The sequence below is a fragment of the Acinonyx jubatus genome, chromosome A2 (genome assembly GCF_027475565.1).
Source record: "Acinonyx jubatus isolate Ajub_Pintada_27869175 chromosome A2, VMU_Ajub_asm_v1.0, whole genome shotgun sequence".
NCBI lineage: Eukaryota > Metazoa > Chordata > Mammalia > Carnivora > Felidae > Acinonyx > Acinonyx jubatus.
Window position 1 is genome coordinate 47,283,992 of NC_069383.1, and position 22,894 is coordinate 47,306,885.

The 22,894-nt window shown below is 42.2% G+C and overlaps 1 long non-coding RNA gene across 1 annotated transcript; it reads right to left on the minus strand.

Moving 5' to 3' along the window:
• Window positions 1–1,694: 1,694 nt before the first annotated feature.
• LOC128314757 (uncharacterized) lies at window positions 1,695–15,926 on the minus strand. The gene is made up of 3 exons (XR_008296755.1): window positions 15,306–15,926; window positions 5,067–5,277; window positions 1,695–2,589 (listed from the first exon to the last, which is right to left on the minus strand). It is a non-coding gene; the product is annotated as an uncharacterized LOC128314757 (long non-coding RNA).
• Between the last annotated feature and the right edge of the window lie 6,968 nt (window positions 15,927–22,894).

Below are 22,894 nucleotides of genomic sequence, written 5' to 3' on the forward strand. Positions count from 1 at the left end.
TATTATTCACCCCCATTATCTGTCCCTTTGCTCTGATGATAACAGCTAAGATCCCGGGCATTGTCGGAGGCCCTCGCAGTCTCCACCACTACTTGCTCAGGCCTCTCTATCCCAGTCTCTTCACTCCAGCCTTGTGGGCCTGCTTTCAGATCCGTGAGCAGGTAACATTCTTTCTGGTTACAGGCCCTTTGCACATGCTATTCCCTTTTGTAGCGAACATCACCCAAATGAACACCTCTTCATTTTTCAGATCTCCATGGAACTTAACCTGGATCAGTCATCACTTAACCTGGATCTTGACTACCTTAACTTCTCCTGTAATAAGCGTTCATAATCTTATGTAACCTTCTGTTGCAGTATTTATTACAGTTTTAACGATGCCATTAAACAGCCACACTGTGCCAAAGGGCAACAAGGGGATATAGTTCACTCTCTGGGGGTGCGGTTAAATTCCATCATGCTGCCTCCACAAATTCTACTGTTCCAGAATGTGCTGCAAACACAAAAAGGTTGAGATCTACCTTTCTCATGTCCGGAGCAAGGAGAGACGAAGATCATCAAGGTGTATAGAGAATACAGGGCTTTACTGAACCGTCAGAGAAAGAGGAGCCAGCCCACAAAGGAGGTGGGGGGAAAAGGGGGAGAGCAAGGAAGGAGCGCGGAAAGAGGGGGCACAGAAACCAGGGAGAGAGAAGACATGGTCAACAGTGTCATGCCGCCTGGTGGCCACACTGAAGGGCCAAAACATGTGACAGTGGGAGGTCATCAGTTACCCAGGTAACTACAAGTTCAGTGCCATAGGCCAAGCAGAAGCCCAATCTTTGTGGGTTGAAATACAGGAAAGCTGGGGGGAGTGTAGACCAGCTACGTTTCCCCCAGAAATCTTGACCAAGAAGAGGAGAGAGATGACATCACACCTAGAAGAGGAGAGAGAATCAGGGAGACTCTAACGTGTTGTAGGTTAAGAGAACCAGTAGAGAAATGGGTTTCAAGATTCAGGAAAGAGAGGGAGCAGAAAATAGAACCAGGAACTCTCCAAAATACCCTCTTAGACTTGTTCTTTGGGAAACTGGGAAGGGATTTGCCGACCAAGATTTCACACAGTTTTCAAAACTATTGACCCTTCTAAGTAAATATATAAAATAATACCAAAAAATCCTTCATCCCCGAGACCACGGATGTGTGGATTCAAGGTTTCATCAACTAGCTGTGTGACGTTCACTACTTTATAGCTTTGTCGGATCCCCCAAATATAAATCCTTCCATCTACAAAATGAGTGTAACAATTCCTGCCACGCCTCAGAGTCCTTATCAGAACACCAAGGGGCGAACTCTGTGAAATTCACACAATTGAAAGCACTGTGTTTTACTACCAAGCACCACAGGACTATAAGGAACTTCAGCTGGTTTACGGAATCATATTTTAATCTGTACTCACCGGAAGCACCAACTAAAAGGAATTGTTATTTAAAAATTTTTTTTTCAACGTTTATTTATTTTGGGGACAGAGAGAGACAGAGCATGAACGGGGGAGGTGCAGAGAGAGAGGGAGACACAGAATCGGAAACAGGCTCCAGGCTCTGAGCCATCAGCCCAGAGCCCGACGCGGGGCTCGAACTCACAGACCGCGCGAGATCGTGACCTGGCTGAAGTCGGACGCTTAACCGACTGCGCCACCCAGGCGCCCCAAAAGGAATTGTTATTTAAAACGAGTGACTTCACTGACAACTATTCTCAGTTTTACGAACTCCCCCATCGCCGTTTCAGAGTACGTCCCTCTTTCCAAGGTTACCTCCCTGTACACTGTGGGGGAAGGAGACAGTCAGCGTAGGGTAGGAAGGGGGTCATGGGCTTTCTGAGCTCCCTCCTCGCTTCCATCCAGGTCTGTCACATTGCTGGGAAGATTAGTTTTCTTCACCTGGTTTCTCTCGGCTCTCCCGTGGCCAACATGGTCCAACCATCTACAAGGCGAAATTGTCACTCAGCTTCTAGCGAGTACAGTTTACCAAGGGCTTTCCCCAGTGTTATCACAACGGTCAGGCGAACCAGCTGAGGGTTTGGTCACCACGTTTGAGATGATGACATGGAAGCTCAGAAGGTAATGGGCTCGGGAGAGTCTCGGGCCGGTGAAGGAGTGGCACGTGGACAGCAGTGGATCCTGGGCTGTAGGACCCTTGTCTCACTGGCCAGCATCACGCCCCGCGCAGAGCACATTCATTGAATGCACGACTACAGGAATGACTCACCACCATCGCAGCGTAGTTGTGCCAATGCAACCTCCATCCTGGTAAAAGCTATCCTGAAGCCCTTTAAAGCAGAATTTATCCTCCTTCTGGAGGACTGGTTTCTGTTGACGGCATGATCACTCACTGATTCTCTCAAGCCCCAAACCCGGTTCATCCTAACCTTCTCCCCTTGCTTCCACCACCACCATCTGACCCATCACAAAACCCTGTCCATTCTGCCTCCCAGGTGCCTTCTTTAGTGCAGGCCTGGTCTCCTGCCATCATCTCCAAACTGGTGTTTCTGGCTCCCGTGTTCTTCCTGTTCCTTCCAACTGTTCTCTACTCTGTATCCATAGTGATTTTCCTAAAGGGAAATTTTAATCATTTAATTCTCCTGCTTCAAATCTTTCAATTGTTCTTCTTTGATCTCCAGATAAGGGCTAAATAACTTAGTCTTACCTATAAAGCCTCCAAGATTTGCCCCCCCCCCCCACCGCATCATCTTCCCCTCCTCATCTTCCTTGTCCATATTACACTGGGCTACCGCTATCCCAGGGGACTTGGGACCCTTGGATTCACCACATGCTCCCGACCCTGCCTTCACCGGAGCCGTTTCCTAGTGTCAGAATCCCTTTTCCCTCTTTGCTACCTGGAGAAAGCACTCCTCTTCACCTTTCAATATCAATGCCCACTTCCTTTAGGAGAGCTTTCTGAACCCTCAACGTGGACCAGGGGCCCCCCTCTTCTGAATATCTAACACCTTCTTTCTCCGTCTGCACAGCAGCACTTAGATCGTGGTGTCACGGCTGTTGGTTTATTTGTTTTCATCTTTAAAGGGCAAGGAATGGTGTCACTGTCTCAGTACCACCAGCAGCTGGCACATTAGGTGTCGTATAATAAGTCACTACTCAATAGATGTTGAACTGACGAATTAGTTACCAAAAAAATATCTAGCCCTCTTTTTGTCATCTGTCCAGGGAATATTCTGCACCAGAAAGATAACAGCTTAAGGGTGACAAGTCAGCTGAAATGGATGCTTTATTTCTGTCTTGGTGAGAGAGAATTCTGGCTAAACCCTCAAGGTGTGAAATCATGGAGCAGGGCAGACCAGAATGATAGAATAAGAAAGACAGTTTTGGAGCAATTCCTGAGTCAGAGCTCAACCCTGTAGCTTTATTTCTTTTGTTTAAAATTGTGCAAACTTCTGAATAATAGCGATACGTTTCAAACGTTTAAAAAAAAAAAAAGCAGCCCAAGATTAAATAGACATGCTTTAAATTTTCCTTTCATTTTGGGCTGGTTGCATTCGTATTGCCGAAACGGAGACACCCTGTTTGTTCTCAAGGACGATCAAGAAGCAACTGTTCTCAAAAGCCCTGGAATTCTGCATATCCAGATGATAACGAGAGGGTAGCAGGTGACGTGGTGTTAAACTGCCACTTAATGGCAACAAAGGAGAGTGACAGCCTCTCTGACTGAGAGGTCAGGCAACCAGGTGACACAGTCAGTCAATTCTCAAAAAAAGAAAACTCAGTCCCCCTCTTTCCACATTTAGAAGGTGACAAGTTCAAATATCAGAGTAGCTGAGCTTCCCTGTCATTAAAAAAGATTGGTATTCCTATTTTTTCCCCAGTGTTGGGATTTATTGACCTGAGATAATGTAAGGTTGAAGGAAGATATTGCGTCATGTGGGGAAAAAAAGGAATAGCACACTTAGAGTCTAATGGCATTGCCTATCAACTCTCTGCTCCTTAGCAAGAATAAAGGACTGGATCCTGGAAACACCCGAAAAGAGATGCTCATAAATCAAAGTGCGTCTTAATCGGCTTTAAATATTTATCCTTCTTGGCTATTCAAACAAATAGTCAGGAAGCACGTGGTGAAGGCACCGCACTAGAAAAGTCTGCTGAAGAATGGAACTTCAGCAGGGAAGCCAGATTATGATACCAAAGACCATGTGGTCCAGCCCAGAAAAAAATGTATAGGAATTTCAGGGTGTAACTCCTAGTATATCTCCAGAATTTGTATTATAACATAGAAGATGCAAGCAGGTGGAAAATATGCTAGAAGTTCTTTTGGCTTTAAAAAGAAAAAAAGAGGGGCGCCTGGGTGGTTCAGTTGGTTAAGCATCCGACTTCAGTTCAGGTCATGATCTCAGGGTTCATGGGTTCGAGCCCCGTGTCAGGCTCTGTGCTGACAGCTCAGAACCTGGAGCCTGCTACAGATTCTGTGTCTCCCTCTCTCTCTGCCCCTTCCCCGCTTGTACTCTATGTGTCTCTCAGAAAATGAGTAAATGTTAAAAAAAAATTAAATAGAAAAAAAGAGTTCTATTCAACATTTATTTTATTTATTTATTTTTTAAGTTTTTTTCATGTTTATTTTTGAGAGAGAGAGAGAGAGAGACAGAGTGCAAGCGGACAAGGGGCAGAGAGAGAGGGAGACACAGAATCTGAAGCAGGCTCCAGGCTCTGAGCTGTCAGCCCAGAGCCCGATACGGGGCTCGAACTCAGGAACTGTGATTATCATGACCTGAGCCGAAGTCAGACACTTAACTGACTGAGCCACCCAGGCGCCCCTATTTTGTTTTTAATGATAAAGTGATATATGTTCTTGGCTTCCAATAGAGAAAATTTGGAAAACACAGAAAATCACAAAGAAGAAAATTTGCAAATAACCCATAATCATTCTATAGCACAGATAAGCACAGGTAATATTTTAGTGTATCTCTCTGAAACACACACACACACACACACACACACACACACACACACACACACACACCCATCTGTATAATATAACATGTGGACACACAAATGTTCTGCTTTTTTCACTTAACATTACCTCGTGAGCGAATTTCCTCGTCATTACATACATAGTCCAGTGGTCAGAGTGCAGGGGCCCAGGCATCTAAAGCTTGGTTGTGGTTCACTCCTCGTTTGATGGGTCTACCCAGGAGTGATGTTCCTCTTGAGGGCAACTGGGTTTCAAAATGCAGTGTTTGTTTGGAGTGAGATTGAGGACTAGCGGCAGCTAATATATGAAAAGTCTGCATCTGGAAAATAAGAAGACATGTCACTAGAAGTGAAATTACAAGACAGAAAATTACAAGAAATTGCAAGAGAGAAAAGGCACAGAGCTCAGGTACGGCAGAATCAAACCCTCCCTGCTCTTTCTCTTGCTTGGGCTCAGCAGGAACTCACTCAAGGAGGGAGGCTTTTATTTTGCCCATCTCATCATATGCACTTTAGAGGCCCAATAAGTCTTCTAGTTGTTATCTGCAAGGTGAAAAAAGCTTCCTGGGACCCTTCAATCAATTCGTCTTTCCGAGAGAGAGAACGAGCGTCCGGGTACTTGGGCACATGTAAAATTAACACAGCGCATATACATTCCTTTGTCTTCATCAGCCCAGGAACCGGCTTTGAAGTAGTTGGAGTTCTCAGTGACAAATCTGCACAATGAGTTTTCAAATAATACTTATCTTTGCAGAGATGTTATGTTAGCTGTCTCCTTTCCTGGTTCAGTTTGACAGATTCTTTCCTTCCACAATTTATCTCATTAACGCTTCTTGGCTTTTTCTTTTAAAGTTTATTTATTTATTTTCAGAGAGAGAGAGAGTGGGAGGGAGAGTGCTGTCAGTGCAGAGCCTGATGCGGGACTCAAACCCACAAACCCTGAGATCATGACCTGAGCCGAAATCAAGTCAGATGCTTAATCAACTGAGCCACCCAGGTGCCCCTGGATTTTTTTTTTTGTTGTTGTTTTAATCAACAGTTAGATGGGTGTTCCAAGGACCCAGGAACTTAATAGTTTGGTACTTGGTAAGCCATTCCTGTGGATCTTTTGTTCTAAAGCCTTCAAATTGAATCAGTGAAACATGGACAGAAATGCCGTGTTTGTGTGTATTTGTGTGTCTGGTGTTGACCTTCTTGAATAAAAGGGCATTTTTTTTTGTAGGTGCTGAGATTGAGTTTGAATATAGAAACTTTGATTTCTAGAATCCATAGGATCACTTGGTAGAGGTATCAAGTTCCTAATAAAGACAAAATGAATTCATACTAATCTAGTAAATTATTCAGTTAATATTTTTCTTCTTAATAATTCCAGTGAAGGGTGGCACTACATTTGGATAATTTAGGAAAAGGACAACAACACGGTTATGTGTTTTCACATCTCAAAACCTGATTTTTAAAATCACAGTGATAATATGCATAAGTTTAAAAGTGATGCTGAAAGGTTTATGAAGAAGAATTTCTTTACTCCAATTTCCCTCTTCTGTAGAAACAACCACTTCCAGCCCCTACAGATTTTTCTTTTTTTCCCCTCTGTCCATACCTTAGTAATGTGCATGAAATGCTATAGTTCAATTAGACGTTACCACCTAACTTCCATTAGGGTGGATAAGGATTTAGCCTTTATAATGACTTCATTTTTCATTTGTTTAGTTTTCTTTGTGTCTATTGCTAAGTTTTCTTACACCGCCCCCCTCCCCCCGCCATGGGTTCTCAGTACAAATTTCAGATAGTCCATCCATTCATTCTCCTCCTCCAAACTGGGCTGTTTGCTCCTCAGGCCTGGTAACCAGCGGCCGTCCGGGGAGTCCTCCCAGGCTTCCTCTCATGCTGGATCTCCTGTTGCTTGGAACCCACATTTTCTCCTTTCTTGGTTTCTTGCCCACCACATTGTTGCATGGTTGAGACTTTACACACTTGATTGTTAGTTGTGGCAAGTAGGGAACTCTAGGATGAAGATTATGTTCCTCAAAATTTCAGTGGCACCGTTCCACGGTCTTACAGCTCCCAGGGATGCGGTTGACAAGCCCACTTTTTTCTTAGCCACGATCACTTGCTCGTGAACTTACCTTAGATCTTCTCTTTATGTCTGGGAATCTGAAATCTTAGGACGGGCCTTCGTGGGGTCCTCTCCCATTCATTATGCTTGGTAATTGGCAGTCCATCAACATAAAGACGTGATGTCTTTGTACTAATTCTGAGTAATCTCCGCCTATCCATTTCTCTGTTTCTCTCCATTTCTTTGGACAGTATATTACAGGGTCCAGAAACCAGACCCTGTAATAAAGACTCTCTAAACATTTGCATCCTCTCCTTCTTCCTTGGTAGGAAAACACTTACTGGTTGGTTGTGGTAAAGCGCCTAGATAAAAGAACACATTTCCTAGATTCCTATGTAGCTGGATGAGAACAAGTGGCTAAGTTCTGGCCAATGAGATGTCAGTGAAAGTGCTGGTGTGGGATTTATTGGAACACTGCTTTAGGAGCTGATTTAGCTGGGAGGAGTGCCCTCTGTCCCTCCTGGCTTCCACTTTCCTGATGCTGGAGTACAGCTGCCTTGGATCATGATGTTAAGCGTCCGACTCTTGGTTTTCGCACATGGTTGTGAAATTGAGCCCCGTGTGGGGCTCTGCACTGACAGCATAGGGCCTGCTTGGGATTTTCTCACTCACCTTCTCTCACTGCCCCTCCCTTGCTCATGCTCTCTCTCTCTCTCTCTCAAAATAAATACATAAACTTAAACAGAAAAAGATGCGGGGTCTCTTTGGAGCTGCCATATTGACCTTACTATGCCTAGCTCCATTGAAGATAGAATAAACCCTTGCACATTTAAGACACTAGCATTTTACGTTTTCTGTTATATGCAGCCAAACCTAATCTTATCTGATACAGACCTTCTGGATCAGTACTCCAATCTTGGTATTGTTTTCTCTCATTTGTTTTTTGCTAAACTATCTTGGAGTCTCACTTGAAAAACAATTTTTTAAAAAAATTTTAGCTTTCTTTCTTTCTTTCTTCCTTTCTTTCTTTCTTTCTTTCTTGGTATTGTTTTCTCGCATTTGTTTTTTGCTAAACTATCTTGGAGTCTCACTTGAAAAACAATTTTTTAAAAAAATTTTAGCTTTCTTTCTTTCTTTCTTTCCTTCCTTCCTTCCTCCCTCCCTCCCTCCCTCCCTCCTTCCTTTCTTTCTTTCTTTCTTTCTTTCTTTCTTTCTTTCTTTCTTTCTTTCTTTCTTTCTTTTTAATTTCCAAGACTTCTTCCTTGTTCTGTGATTACTCTTGTTTCATGGATACAATATCTTCTCTTCTCTCTGTACTTTTGGGGGGAATTTCCTTCTGATTTTGACACCATTTCTGCAGTCTTCAAATTCCTTCTGCTGTTTGTTTGGGTCTCTCTTTTTCATGTTAGGAGCTTTCCTCAAATACCACGTGATCTTTTGCTGTCCAATCATGTTTTAGAAATTCATCCCTGATCAGAAGCTCTATGTTTGTGAATGAGGTTTGCTGACCCCCGGGTCTGTTTTTTTTTGGTTTGTTTGTTTTTGTTTTTATTATTTTTAATGTTTTTAATTTTTTAAATTTACATCCAAGTTAGTTAGCATTATAGTGCAACAATGATTTCAGGAGTAGATTCCTTAATGCCCCTCACCCATTTAGCCCATTCCTCCCCTCCACAACCCCTCCAGGAACCCTCTGTTTGTTCTCCATATTTAAGAGTCTCTTATGTTTTTGTCACCTTCCCTGTTTTCATATTATTTTTGCTTCCCTTCCCTTATGTTCATCTGCTTTATATCTTAAAGTCCTCATATGAGTGAAGTCATATGATACTTGTCTTTCTCTGACTGGCTAATTTCACTTAGCATAATACCCTCCAGTTCCATCCACGTGGTTGCAAATGGCAAGATTTCATTCTTTGTGGTTGCTGAGTAATACTCTACTGTATATACGTACCATTTCTTTATCCATTCATCCATCGATGGACATTTGGGCTCTTTCCATACGTTGGCTATTGTTGATAGTGCTGCAATAAAATGGGGGTGCATGTGTCCCTTCAAAACAGTACACCTGTATCCTGTGGGTAAATGCCTAGTAGTGCAATTGCTGGGTTATAGGGTGGTTCTATTTTTAGTTTTTTGAGGAACCTCCACACTGTTTTCCAGAGTGGCTGCACCAGCTTGCATTGCCACCAACAATTCAAAAGAGATCCTCTTTCTCCACATCCTCGCCAACATCTGTTGTTGCCTGAGTTGCTCATGTTAGCCATTCTGACAGGGGTGAGGTGGTATCTCATTGTGGTTTTGATTTGTATTTCCCTGAGGATGAGTGATGTTGATGAGCATCTTTTCATGTGTCGGTTGGCCATCTGGATGTCTTCTTTGGAGAAGTGTCTATTCATGTCTTTTGCCCATTCCTTCACTGGATTATTTGTTTTTTGGGTGTTGAGTTAAGTTCTTTTTGGATTTTGGACACTAACCCTTTATCTGATATGTTGTTTGCGAATATCTTCTCCCATTCCATCGGTTGCCTTTTAGTTTTGCTAACTGTTTCCTTTGCTGTACAGAAGCTTTTATCTTGATGAGGTCCCAGCAGTTCACTTTTGCTTTTGTTTCCCTTGCCTCCGGAGACGTGTTGAGTAAGAAGTTGCTGCGGCCAAGGTCAAAGAGGGTTTTGCCTACTTTCTCCTCAAGAATTTTGATCACTTCCTGTCTTACATTTAGGTCTTTCATCCATTTTGAGTTTATTTTTGTGTATGGTGGAAGAAAGTGGTCCAGGTTCATTCTTCTGCATGTCGCTGTCCAGTTTTCCCAGCACCACTTGCTGAAGACACTGTCTTTATTCCATTGGATAATCTTTCCTGCATTGTAAAGATTAGTTGGCCATACATTTGTGGACCCATTTCTGGGTTCTCTATTCTGTTCCATTGATCTGAGTGTCTGTTCTTGTGCCAGTACCATACTGTCTTGAGGATTACAGCTTTGTAATACAGCCTGAAGTCTGGGATTGTGATGCTTCTTGCTTTGGTTTTCTTTTTCAAGATTGCTTTCACTATTGGGGTCTTTTCTGGTTCCATACTAAATTTTAGGATGGTTTGTCCTAGCTCTGTGAAGAATGCTGGTGTTATTTTGATAGAGATTACATTGAATATGTAGATTGCTTTGGGTAGTATTGACATTTTAACAATATTTGTTCTTCCTATCCAGGAACATGGGATACTTTTCCATTTTTTGGTGTATTCTTCGATTTCTTTCATAAGCTTTCTATAGTTTTCCTTGTATAGATTTTTCACCTCTTTGGTTAGATTTATTCCTAGGTATTTTATGGGTTTTGGTGCAATTATAAATGGGATTGATTCATTGGTTTCTCTTTCTGGTGCCTCATTGTTGGTGTATAGGAATGCAACCGATTTCTGTGCATTGATTTTATATCCTGCAACTTTGCTGAATTCATGGATCAGTTCTAGCAGTTTTTTGGTGGAATCTTTGGGTTTCCATATAGAGTATCACGTCATCTGCAAAGAATGAAAGTTTGACCTCCTCCTGGCTGACTTGGATGCCTTTTATTTCTTTGTGTTGTCTGATTGCAGAGGCAAAGACTTCCAATACTATGTTGAATAACAGTGGCAAGAGTGGACATCCCTGTCTTGTTCCTGACCTTGGGGGGAAAGGTCTTAGTATTTCCCCATTGAGGATGATATTAGTGTTGTGTCTTTTATATATGGCTTTTATGATCTCGAGTTATGATCCTTCTATCCCTACTTTCTTGAGGGTTTTTATCAAGAAAGGATGCTGTGTTTTGTCAAATGCTTTCTCTGCATCTATTGAGAGGATCATGTAGTTCTTGTCCTTTCTGTTATTGATGTGATGAATCACATCGATTATTTTGCGAATATTGAACCAGCCCTGCCTCCCAGGTATAAATCCCACTTGGACATGGTGAATAATTTTTTTAATGTATTGTTGGATCTGGCTGGCTAATATCTTGCTGAGGATTTTTGCATCCATGTTCATCAGGGAAATCGGTCTATAGTTCTCCTTTTTAGTGGGGTCTTTGTCTGGTTTTGGAATCAAGGTAATGCTGGCTTCATAGGAAGAGTTTGGAAGTTTTCCTCCCATTTCTATTTTTTGGAACAGCTTCAAGAGAATAGGTGTTAACTCTTCCTTAAATGTTTGGTAGAATTCCCCTGGAAACCAATGTGGCCCTGGACTCTTGTTTTTTGGGAGATTTTTGATTACTAATTCAATTTCTTTACTGGTTATGAGTCTGTTTTCGTAGTTTATATGTTTCTAGGAATTTGTCCATTTCTTCCAGATTGCCCATTTTATTGGCATATAATTGCTCATAATGTTCCCTTATTATTGTTTGTATTTCTGCTGTGTTGGTTGTGGTCTCTCCTTTTTCATTCTTGATTTTATTTATTTGGGCCCTTTCCTTTTTCTTTTTGATCAAACTGGCTAGTGGTTTATCAATTTTGTTAATTCTCTCAAAACCACCTTCTGGTTCATCGATCTGTTCTACTGCTTTTTTGGTTTCAATAGCATTGATTTCTGCTCTAATCTTTATTATTTCCTGTCTACTGCTGGTTTTGGTTTTTTTATTTGCTGTTCTTTTTCCAGCTCTTTAAGGTGTAAGGTTAAGTTGTGTATCTAAGACCTTTGTTTCTTCTTTAGGAAGGCCTGGATTGCTGTATACTTCCCTCTTATGACTGCCTTTGCTGTGTCCCAGAGGTTTGGGGCTATGGTGTTATCATTTTCTTTGTTTTCCATGTACTTTTAAATTTCCTCTTTAACTTCTTGGTTAGCCCATTCATTCTTTAGTAGGATGTTCTTTAGTCTCCAAATATTTGTTACCTTTCCAATTTTTTTCTTGTGGTTGATTTCAAGTTTCATAGCTTTGTGGTCTGAAAATATGCACAGTATGATCTTGATGTTTTTGTACTTGTTGAGGGCTAATTTGTGTCCCAGTATGTGATCTATTCTGGGGAATGTTCCATGTGCACTGGAGAAGAATGTGTATTCTGCTGCTTTAGGATGAAATGTTCTGAATATATCTAAGTCCATCTGGTCCAGTGTGTCACTCAAAGCCATTGTTTCCTTGTTAATTTTCTGATTAGATGATCTGTCCATTGCTCTGAGTGGGGTGTTGAAGTCTTCTACTATTATGGTATTATTATCAATGAGTTTCTTTATGTTTGTGATTAATTGATTTATATATTTGGGTGCTCTCACATTTAGAGCATAAATGTTTACGATTGTTAGGTCTTCTTGGTGGATAGATCCCTTAATTATGATAAATGCCCTTCTTCATCTCTTGTTACAGTTTATTTTAAAGTCTAGATTGTCTGATACAAGTATGGCTACTCCGGGTTTCTTTTGTTGACTGTTAGCATGATAGATGGTTCTCCAAACCCTTACTTTCAATCTGAAGGTGTCTTTAGGTCTAAAGTGGGTCTCTTGTAAACAGCATATAGATGGGTCTTGTTTTCTTATCCATTCTGTTACCCTATGTCTATTGATTGGAGTATTTAGCCCATTGACGTTTAGAGTGAGTAGTGACAGATATGAATGTATTGCCATTATGTTTCTTGTAGAGTTGGAGTTTCTGGTGGTGTTCTTTGGTCCTTTCTAGTCTTTGTTGCATTTAGTCTTTTTGGTCTTTTTTTTTTCATGTTTTCTCCCCTCAGAGAGACCTCCTTGAAATTTCTTGCAGGGCTGGTTTAGTGGTCACAAACTCCTTTAATTTTTGTTTGTCTGGGAAGCTTTTAATCTCTCCTTCTATTTTGAATGACAGCCTTGCTGGGTAAAGAATTCTTGGCTGCATATTTTTCCGATTCAGCACACTGAATATAACCTGCCACTCCTTTCTGACCTGCCAAGTTTCTGTGGATAGGTCTGCTGCAAACCTGATCTGTCTTCCCTCGTAGGTGAAGGACTTTTTTTCCCTTGCTGCTTTCATGATTCTCTCCTTGCCTTAGTATTTTGTGAATTTGACTATGATATGCCTTGTTGATGGTCGGTTTTTGTTGAATCTAATGGGAGTCCTCCGTGCTTCCTGGATTTTGATGTCTGTGTCTTTCCCCAGGTTAGGAAAGTTTTCTGCTATGATTTGCTCACATAACCCTTCTACCCCTTTTTTTCCTCTCTTCATCTTCTGCGACCCCTATGATTCTGATGTTGTTCCTTTTTAATGAGTCATTGATTTCTCTAATTCTTAAATCATTCTCTTTTGCCTTAGTTTCCCTCTTTTTTACTGCTTCAATATTCTCCATAAGTTTGTCCTTTGTACTGCTGAGTTGCTGTTCTGCCTCATCCACCCTTGCCACTCAATCCATTCGAGATTGCAACTCAGTTATAGCATTTTTTATTTCATCTTGACTAGCTTTTACTTCTTTTATGTCTTCAGAAAGGGATTCTATACTATTTTCAGCCCCAGATAATATTCTTATTATTGTGATTCTAATTTTTTTAATGTTTATTTATTTTTGAGAGAGACAGAGGCAGAATCCAAGTGGGTTAGGGGCAGAGAGAGAGGGAGACAAATCCGAAGCAGGCTCCAGGCTCTGAGCTATCAGCACAGAGCCCAATGCAGGGCTAGAACTCATGAGCTGTGAGATCATGACCTGAGCTGAAGTCAGACGCCCAACCGACTGAGCCACCCAGGCACTCCTTATTATTGTGATTCTAAATTCTGGTTCAGAGATCTTGCTTGTATCTGTGTTGGTTAAATCCCTGGCTGTCGTTTCTCCCTGCTCTTTCTTTTGGGGTGAATTCCTTCATTTTGTCATTTTGCAGGAAGAAAAGGAATTAATGGGGTAAAAAAATTAAAATTAAAAAACTAAAAACAATAGACACACACAAAAATCAAATAAATGATGCTAGATTCTAGGTGTGTTTTGGTCTAGGCGTTGAATGGGGCTTGATAGATTAGAGAAAAAAGGGGAAAAAGAAAAAAAAGAAAAAGGAAAACGTTTGAAAATTTGAAAAAATGAATACAATGAAATAGAATAAAATGAAATGATGGAAGTAAAGTAGTGTTTGAAAAATCTACAAGAAATTAAAAAAATATAGCAGAAAAAAATTAAAGAAAGATATTTTTAATAAAAATTGAAACAAAAAATAAATTTTTCTTTTTCCGTGTTCAAGAAAAATAAAAGAAATGGAAGAGAAAAAAAAAAGGAAAATTGAATAGATGGACCAGTGAATAGACTGAACTATGATTGAAATTACATCATTTTCCCCTAGAAGTCAACCTATGAAGCACTTCATAGTCCGTTAACGAAGCAGGCGGAGAGATTTGTGTTCCTCAAGAGTGAGGTTGGCCCAGCTGGGCAGGGGTTAGTGTAATGGCTCCGTTCTCCACTAGGTGGCGCTGCTTAGATTACTGGGAGGGATTGTTGTGGCGCTTGTAGGTGTCCATGCGCATGCGCGGGAGTGGTGAAAATGGCGTCCCCCAGCCACCCAGCCTCGGGTATCCAAACTCTGTTCTCCATGATCAGCAATTATGCACCTGTCCTTTGTCTCCCGCTTCTGTCTGCTCCCCGCTTTTACACTGTCGGTGACCAAGCCGGCAGGTTGCCAGGCGATACCTCCTGCCTGAGTCTTATCTCAGATGCGGCTGTGTTTCCCGACCCCTCACTTCCGAGGGACTGAGGCTTTGACCTGCTCAGATCCTCTGGGGGAGGGTCTCACTGAGAATGGCCGGGTGCCGGCCGCCCCCAGGAATGTTCGTGGGACTGTGCTGCTGCCGATGTCCCGAGACTGCGGCCGGGTGCCAGCCCGCCCCAGAAAAAGTTCGCGAGACAGTGTAGCAGCGGCATTTTGGGGATTATGGAAAATCACAACGCACGTCTGGCATCAGGCTTCACCCACAACGACCCTGTTCCAGCACCAGCGAATGTGGTTATTCTCTGGCGTCTGCTGGGACCCGGCAGCCACAGTCTCCACCAGATGGCCTCCCAGCAAGGGAACCGCCTGTCCCGTGTGGCCTGAGGACCACCCGGACCCCACTCTGCTCCTGGGGATTCGCCCTTCCCACCAGAGTACCGCCAGGTATGGAGCTGCGGCGTTTCAGACTCTGCCCTCCCTGTTTACAGTCTTAATGGAATTTAAACCCTCTCCTTTCTCTTTTCTCCCTTTTTAGTTCGGTCCCTGCGGCTGTTTCCACTTTTCCACTTTCTCTCCAGCTGCTTTTTGGGGGCGTGCGTTTCCTGTATCACCCCCCCCCCCATCTCCGTCCTCTCTCCGCACACAAAATCGGCTCCCTGCCCTCCGCGGCTTCTCTCTCCCTCAGTTTACCTCTCTGCGCCGCATACCCGCCGAGTTCTGTGGTTCAGGTTGTGCGGATTGTTGTGTGAATCCTCAGATCTGTTTTCTCGGTGAGCAGGATGGTTTAGTGTTGGTCTGGCTGTAGTTCATGACGAGAGACACAAAAAAACCTTCCAGGCTGTTCCGCCATCTTGGCTCCTGCTCACAAATTTATGTTTTTTAAGCCACTAAGTTTGTGGTAATTTGTTTCAGTATCAACTTCCCACCCTGTTCAGTGCAAAAGCCGAGCTGCTCCGACCCCTGGGCACGTTTGTTGAGTTTTTCCAAAGAAGGATCTTCCAAACTCCCGTGTGAGGATTTTAAACTTGGCTGTGGAAATTCTGGGATCTGGGTAAGGGAAGGGAATCTTGCTGTTCAGTATACGGATTTACATAGAATCCTGCAACTTTCAGTCCTTGACTGTCTCCCCTGTCCTCCATGGGGCCTGTTGTCTCAGGGATGAAATGTCTCTGGTTGACTATTAAAAACAACAACAACAACAAAAAAAAACCCAAAACCTAAATCTTGTTATTGCCCTCTCTCCTGATTTGCCTCTGGAAGTTAGTGAACAACGATTTACCATCAAATGTTCAGAGTAGGTAAAAGGCGGACAGCTTCTTTTCTCCTTCCCCCAAACTAAGCCAGAAAATAAGTAGACAGGGATGGAGACTCACAGAACAAGTCCTTGTGCCATCCCTCCATCTGCCATTGGTTCATGACAGTTGGGTTGAAGCCAGGTTGCCTTTTTTTCTTCCATCTAACTATTGTCTCAGCAATTCTTTGGCTTACTGTATGTATGTATGAATGTATGTACGAATGTATTATGAATGGTGAGTTGAGAGACAAGCATGGGGAAAACAAAGTTCTAGTTCCATATTCCATGTGGTGAATGCTATTGTGTTTTACAATTGCAACCAGGTCTGCATGATATCTGCTGATAGAGCAGGGTCATGACATGGTGATTTTCAGCTCACGGAAATGTGAATTGGGGAGAAATGATAATAAGGATGAGAGTAACAATAGTAAGAATAGTTCATGGAATGCCAGGCACTATCTCATCTAATCATTATAGTAGTACTATGAAGTACACATCATTATCACCTCCAAGTGAGCAAAAGGAGACACAGCAGGCTAAGTAACCTGCCTCCAATCATACCATGGACAGTGGAGGATCTGGAATTTATAAATAGGTCTGTCTGTCTTCCCTTGTAACTATAATGCAAATATTCTATAATGTGTTTTCTTTTTTATTCCTTCTTTTCTTTTTAATTATTTTGTGTCAGACAATATACACGTGGTACATATTTTTCTCGATTACTTTCCTTATGCATATGTTAATACTCACATTTTTTTTGAAATTGGCATATAATTTTATCCCAACTTTGTTTTAAAATAGATTAACCAAATTTTGTAATAACCACCCAGAAATTGATTCATTTATTAAATGTGGATGGATTTCCACTATACGCAGGCAAGTGTGCGCATCTCTGGGTGGGATAAACCCCCCAGCTCTCTTCTCTCATATTCTTTAAGTATTTAGTATTTTGTAGACAAGCATTCAGAGGATTCCACCTGCTAAAGAATAAAACCAACCATTATGCTATTGGTTTGAGCTTTTAAAAAGTCTTAAAAACTTTTTAAACAAAACCTTAAAAACTTTAAAAACGTAAAGAATCTTAAGACAAGTTTAATACTATATTTGTCTGACCCCTTGTAATGGAGAGGCATGTGGAATTCAATGTCACAGCCTAAAATTTGGTCTCTGCCTTAATTTGCAGTACCTTCTTGGACTTTGTTTTCCCCATCTAGACAATAAAGGTAATACTAAAGCTAGTTCATGTACAGTTGTGATAAAGAAATGAGAGAGAACATATGTGAAATATATATATATATCTTTTTGTTAATTAGGTTATTAGTGGCATGAGAAAATTCTAAGCGGGTGAGGAGGCAACAGCTAATTAGCTGACTAAACCAATAGTCCCACTTTGCCTTTCTAAAGCACCAGTGCTTACTTAGGATGGAAACTTCTAGGCTTCTATCTTAATAACACACTTACGGTTGTTTTGGAAGATGCCGATTTGTAAATAATAATCCGAACACCATATGAGCTCAGCTGCTTTAGGAAGTTGAAATCAGTGAGTCTGGGGTTTTGTCTACTCTTCCCTTGCTCCCCCTCCAGGAGGAAGGTTTACTTGGTTGAGCTGACAGGGGCAAGTGAAATTTTATAAGCCGCTTGACTGTTCCCGAGTTTGAAGTTCACTGGCAGCAGGGGAGTGGGGAGAGATAAGGCAAATAACCCAGTAAGTAGTCAGGTGTAGTCTTTATCCCTTTTCTCAAGGAAACAGGGCAGGGGGAGAAAAGAGAAAAGATCCACAGAGCAGCAGCCTCAGGGGTGTCCAGTGGCTGGGTTCTCATGATTCCAGCACAAATGAATAAGACACATCATTGGAATTGGCCGCAGATTGCACCAAGTTGAGAACTCAACGAATGCAAAAGTCCTTGGATAATGTCAGGTTTAATATAATTCAAAAGGCAAGATGGAGGGGGAGGGGGATGCCAAAGAAAGCATTGTTCAAGCTCAGAACATCAACTCATCACAATCTGTTGGAGGAGCTGTTTGGTTTTTTTTTCCCCTTTTAAATTATCTGGGAAAAAACCTGAGAAAGAGAGGCAGAAGTTGGAAATCTGGATTGTGTCGCCATGTGGATTTGAAAAAGAAAATGTTCCTTGAGACTAAGGAACATTTAATGCTGCACGTTTGGTGTCTTTCAGACCTCGGTCCGGAATATCTACTGTACCGTGTGGGTATAAAGTATGTCCTCGTGTCCTTCGATGGACCTATAAGCTCACAAGAACTTGCTTGCACCCTCTTGTGAGAAGAAACAAGAAGACAGAGTCTGACCTTCCTCTCTCTTCCTGTGAGGACCTCGGCAGAGGTTCCCGGATCTGCCATCCATCGTTGTTTTGCTAATGTCGCTGCTTGGCTGCCCTTATAAGATGGAATCATGGTTTATTTTCAGTTTGAGTGATGACAGGATTCACTATTTTCCACCACACAGGTTTCTAGGAGCTTTTAAAGAAATCGTTAGAGGTTAAATAACCAGAGGCAGAGCTCTTAATGCACTCTCATTGGCGGCTGCCCTTTCTCTAGCCCAGAAATTGAGCAGTCCCTCTCCCCTTCACCAGTGCATCTGAGAATATTTTCTATGTGGTCAAGTAATGTCAGACTTTTAAAAAGCCCTGAGAGAGGAGATGGGAAAGAATCAATCTTTGCACTAAAATTGAGAGCTTTTCAGATTTAATAAACTTACAGGGTGACTGACATTAGTCCATGAAAAATCTCTTCCCTTTCTCCTCAAGAAGGGATTGAGGTAGCCCAGGGAATGAGCCCTAAGGAAGTTTAGTGGCCTCCCTGGGAAGTCCCACCCCTGCCTCACTTCCCTAGATTTGCACAAATAGCTTTATAAAGGGTCTTGAAAGTTCTCCCTAAGGACCCTCTTGGACTCAGGGGATCATAAGCATTGAGTTCACCACCTGGTTGCCACTTACCTGCTGTAGGATCTTGGACAAGTAGCTTGACCTTTGGGAAAGTCTCTTTTTCCTAATTTGGATTTCTGGGGTTATGACAGTGGTAATGCCTATTATATAAGGAGTGCCAAGCATGATGACATTTGTGAGGACACTTGTGCATAGTTGGTGCCTAATTAATGATCATGGTGGTTGCTATGAGTGCTGCCATTTTATTTAAGTGCCCGCTCAGCAACTCTATTTGGATGTTTCCTAAGTTTCTCAAATGTAACTTGTTCAGAATGGAACTCTTGGTTCGCAAGTCCTACCCTCTCCTGCAGTATCCTTCCCTGGTGATCCACCTTAGCCTTCTCCCAGGAAAAGGTAACCACCATCCCACAAGGGGCTTGGAATGGTCTTTGATTCCTGTTTCCTTTAACCCCTACAGTGAATCCAAATCATCATCTCTCATTATATTCCTGCAACAGCCTCCCAGCTGGTTTCCTGCCTCCATGCTTGGCCTTCCTACAGTCCATCCTCCAGAGCCACAAAGTAGTCTTTGAAAAAGGTACATCAGATCAGGTCACTCACCTGTGTAAAACCCTCCAATTCCTTCCATCTTCTTCCAAGGTCCACAAACCTCTATGCAGTCTGGCATTCCTGTCTCTCCAACTTCATCTCCTACCTCCCAGTTAACATGTCCCAAATCACGGTCACACATCAGGTATATTTGCATCTCAGGGCCTTTGCACATGCTGTTCCCACATGCTGTCTGAAAACCCCCCACTTCCAATCTTTGCATAGTGGCCTCATTCCTATTATTGAAGACTCTGTTCAAATATTACCTCTTCAAAGAAGCCTTTCTGACTCTCACTTGAAATTACTAGGGTCATTCTCCATTCACTCTTTATGTGGAAACTTTACAATTTTTTTCATAGTGTTTATCACTGAGATCATAAAAAACATATGCATAAAATAGATTTACCTAGGTTTTTAAAAATAGATATATCTCTGTCCTAGTATGTAAGCTTTGAGAAGACAGAGACCTTTGTCATATTCACAGATCTGTGCTCAGCACCTAAAATAGTGCCTCAAATATTTGTGGAATGAATGAATGAAGATATTATTAATGGTACAGTGTTCCATCTCTTATCTCCTTCTTCTGTGCCCTTATGCACTTGTACCTTAGTTCACTATGACACATTCTTATTTCCTGCCCACAGTTTTTCCTTTTGGGCTCATGACTACTAATGGAATAACGAGCTGGCAATATGTTAAGAGTAGGGGCCAGAGAAGGGGTGGGGAGGTGAAATTCCTATAAGATGTGTTTTTTTATAATTGAGTTTTTTGTTGTCTCATCCTGTTGTAGCTTTAATGGTGGATGTTTGAGACTATGTCAGGCTGTGGGGAATATTTCTGGGCTGGGATCTTCTAAATCCTACCTTCTACCTACACGGAGTGGGTGGGGAAGGAGGGCTAACTCTGCTTGTGTTTAATAAACTGGACTCCTTCATTCTCCCATGAAATTGCTTGAAATAACTGAGAGTGACACACAATTGTGTCATTTTTCCTCCAGTGGAAAACCTATGGCTTTGCTTACTTTCATTGGCATACATTCCTCTACCTGACTTTTGAACCTAAAACCAAGGCAGTGGAAGCCTCTTCTAGACCAACGCTTTGTAGAACACTGTTTTAAGGGTATTAATAAAAAAGACAATAACAAATACAAACAAACAACCAGATACTCCTACTTTAAACTACCCAAGGGCTCATACTTTAGCTAAAATAGTACAAGCTTCCATCTGCTCTACTCAGCTGTTGGCAGTCAGTGCAGGATGGTGACAGGAACTGGGACACCGGAGTCAGACAAACCTGGCTTTCATCCTGGATCTGCCTTTTCTTCAACCTCTTTGAACCCAATGCTCTCATCTGTAGCTATAGATGCTAAGAGCTACTCTATAGAGTTGTCTGAAGAGCTAATGAGCTCATTAGCATTAGGCTACATTCAGCAGCCTAATCTCTGATGTACAGAAGCTGCTTAATAAAGTATTACTTCGTCTTTACCTCATCATGATAAAGAAGAGCATTTGCTAGGAATGCCTTCGGCTGCAAGTAACAGAAGACCAATTAGATAAGCTTAAACTATTAGAGGTTTATTTTTCTCGCATAACAAGAAGTCAGAGGTGGGCAGTTGCCTGATATTAATACAGTGGCTCAACAACATTAAAGCCAATGTCTCTGCATTTCTCTTGGCCTTTCTGTTTTGTTCACAAGGTGGCTACTGCACTTCTGCTATTGGGCTTGTGTTCTAGGCAGGACAAAGGAAGAAGGAGGAACTAAAGGGCCACGAGGAGCTGGGCTGTACCTTTTTACCGGGAAGGCAGCTGTTTTTTAGAAGCTCCACCTACCAGATGTCTGCTTAAATGGCATTGGCTGAATGAACTGTAGCAGACGGTCATCTCTAGACCAATCACAGGCCATCAGGAATGAGATTGCCATGGCTGGTGAAGATCCATTGCTGAGTATTCCCTGGAACAAAATCAGGGTTCTGCATTCAGAAAAGGAGTGGGGTGGTGGTAGGGGAAAATGAATACCGAGGAGGCAATAAGCGGTGGCTGCAACAGAAGGAGAACCCATCCCTGTAATTCTGGATAGAACAAAACAAAAGAAACTTCCCTTTTGCACTGCAAGTTCCAGTTACTGATGGAGATCGGCAGAGCTTATGACACTGAAAAAAAGTTACTGAGAACCTCAAGGATAAATTTCCTAGCAATGGTCTTGCATGCAAATCTGTCCTTCCTTTGACCACTTGAATTAAACACATGAAAGCGTTTAGTGGCCCAAGTATCAGACTCCATCCAGAAGAATAATTCTCATGAATCTTAGTATACTATGTACTAAGTCTAAGGAAAATTGAGATTAGTCTGGATTTAAACATTTACCCTAAAACTGTATCGTTAACTTCAAGCATAGAAATGTTCACAGGCTGTGAAAGAAGGCTGTGATCCAATATTCCCAAATTGTTCTGGGAAAATGATGCCATTGGCTAAATGAGAAATTCATGAAACTGTGAACAGTGTTAAGTTGAAAAGGCCCCGGTGGGAGGGCTGGGCGTCAGGAGGGGGAGCAGGAATCAGGCACCAGGAACACAACAGAATTACCAAGCAACGGGTGTGAAGAAGGATCAAGGATAATTTACTAAATAAGATGATAAACACAAGCATTTGAGCTTAATAAAGAATAATTACAGGAAAAGACTATAGTTCAGTGTACAATAAACCTGAGTATCTTTTGACAAAACCTTAACAGCATGAGAAGGGGCGACATAGGCACGCATTTTGCAGCAATAGGAAGTACATCTATGAAACTGCTGCTTATTCCTTTGTGTAGCCCCCCGAAGTCATAAAAAAAATGTTGGAACTGGGAGTGAGAGTGTGGGTGTGGGTGGTGGTGAGAGTGGAGCCACATCAATGGTCCCAGACCTAGAGATCCAAAAAAAACCAAAAACAAAAACAAAAAACCCAAGGGAAAGAGAGAAAGAAACATACAACGAGGAGAACTGTGTAAAGGCCAGCCGGAGTCCCCAAGGGCACCAACCAGTAGATAAAGGTGGCCTCAAGGGTATAAGAGAGCTCTGATATTCATCTCCCCAAACACACTTGCCTTATTTTTATCCCTTCCACTAGGTGTCTTCTATCTCAGGAGTGCCCGTCTTCACAGGGGTCCCCCGTAAAGATGTTTGAAGCAGTTTACATTCCCACCAGTAGGATATGGGGGTACCCATTGCACCACATCCTCTTCCCTGCTCAGTCTTTTATTTTAGCCATTCTGGTGGGTGAGTGGTGGTGTATCCCTGTGACTTTTGACTTCATTTCACTGCTGACTGGCGATGTCGAGCACCTCTCTACGTACACGTTGGACATTTGGGCATCGTCCTCTCTGAAGTGACTGTTCGAGACTTTGGATCACTTGAAGTTTTGGTTTTGTCCTTCTAAAACTTGATTTGTAGTACTCTTTTATCACCGTGGGCTAGGAGTTCTTAGATACATGTACTGCAAATATCGCCTCTCACT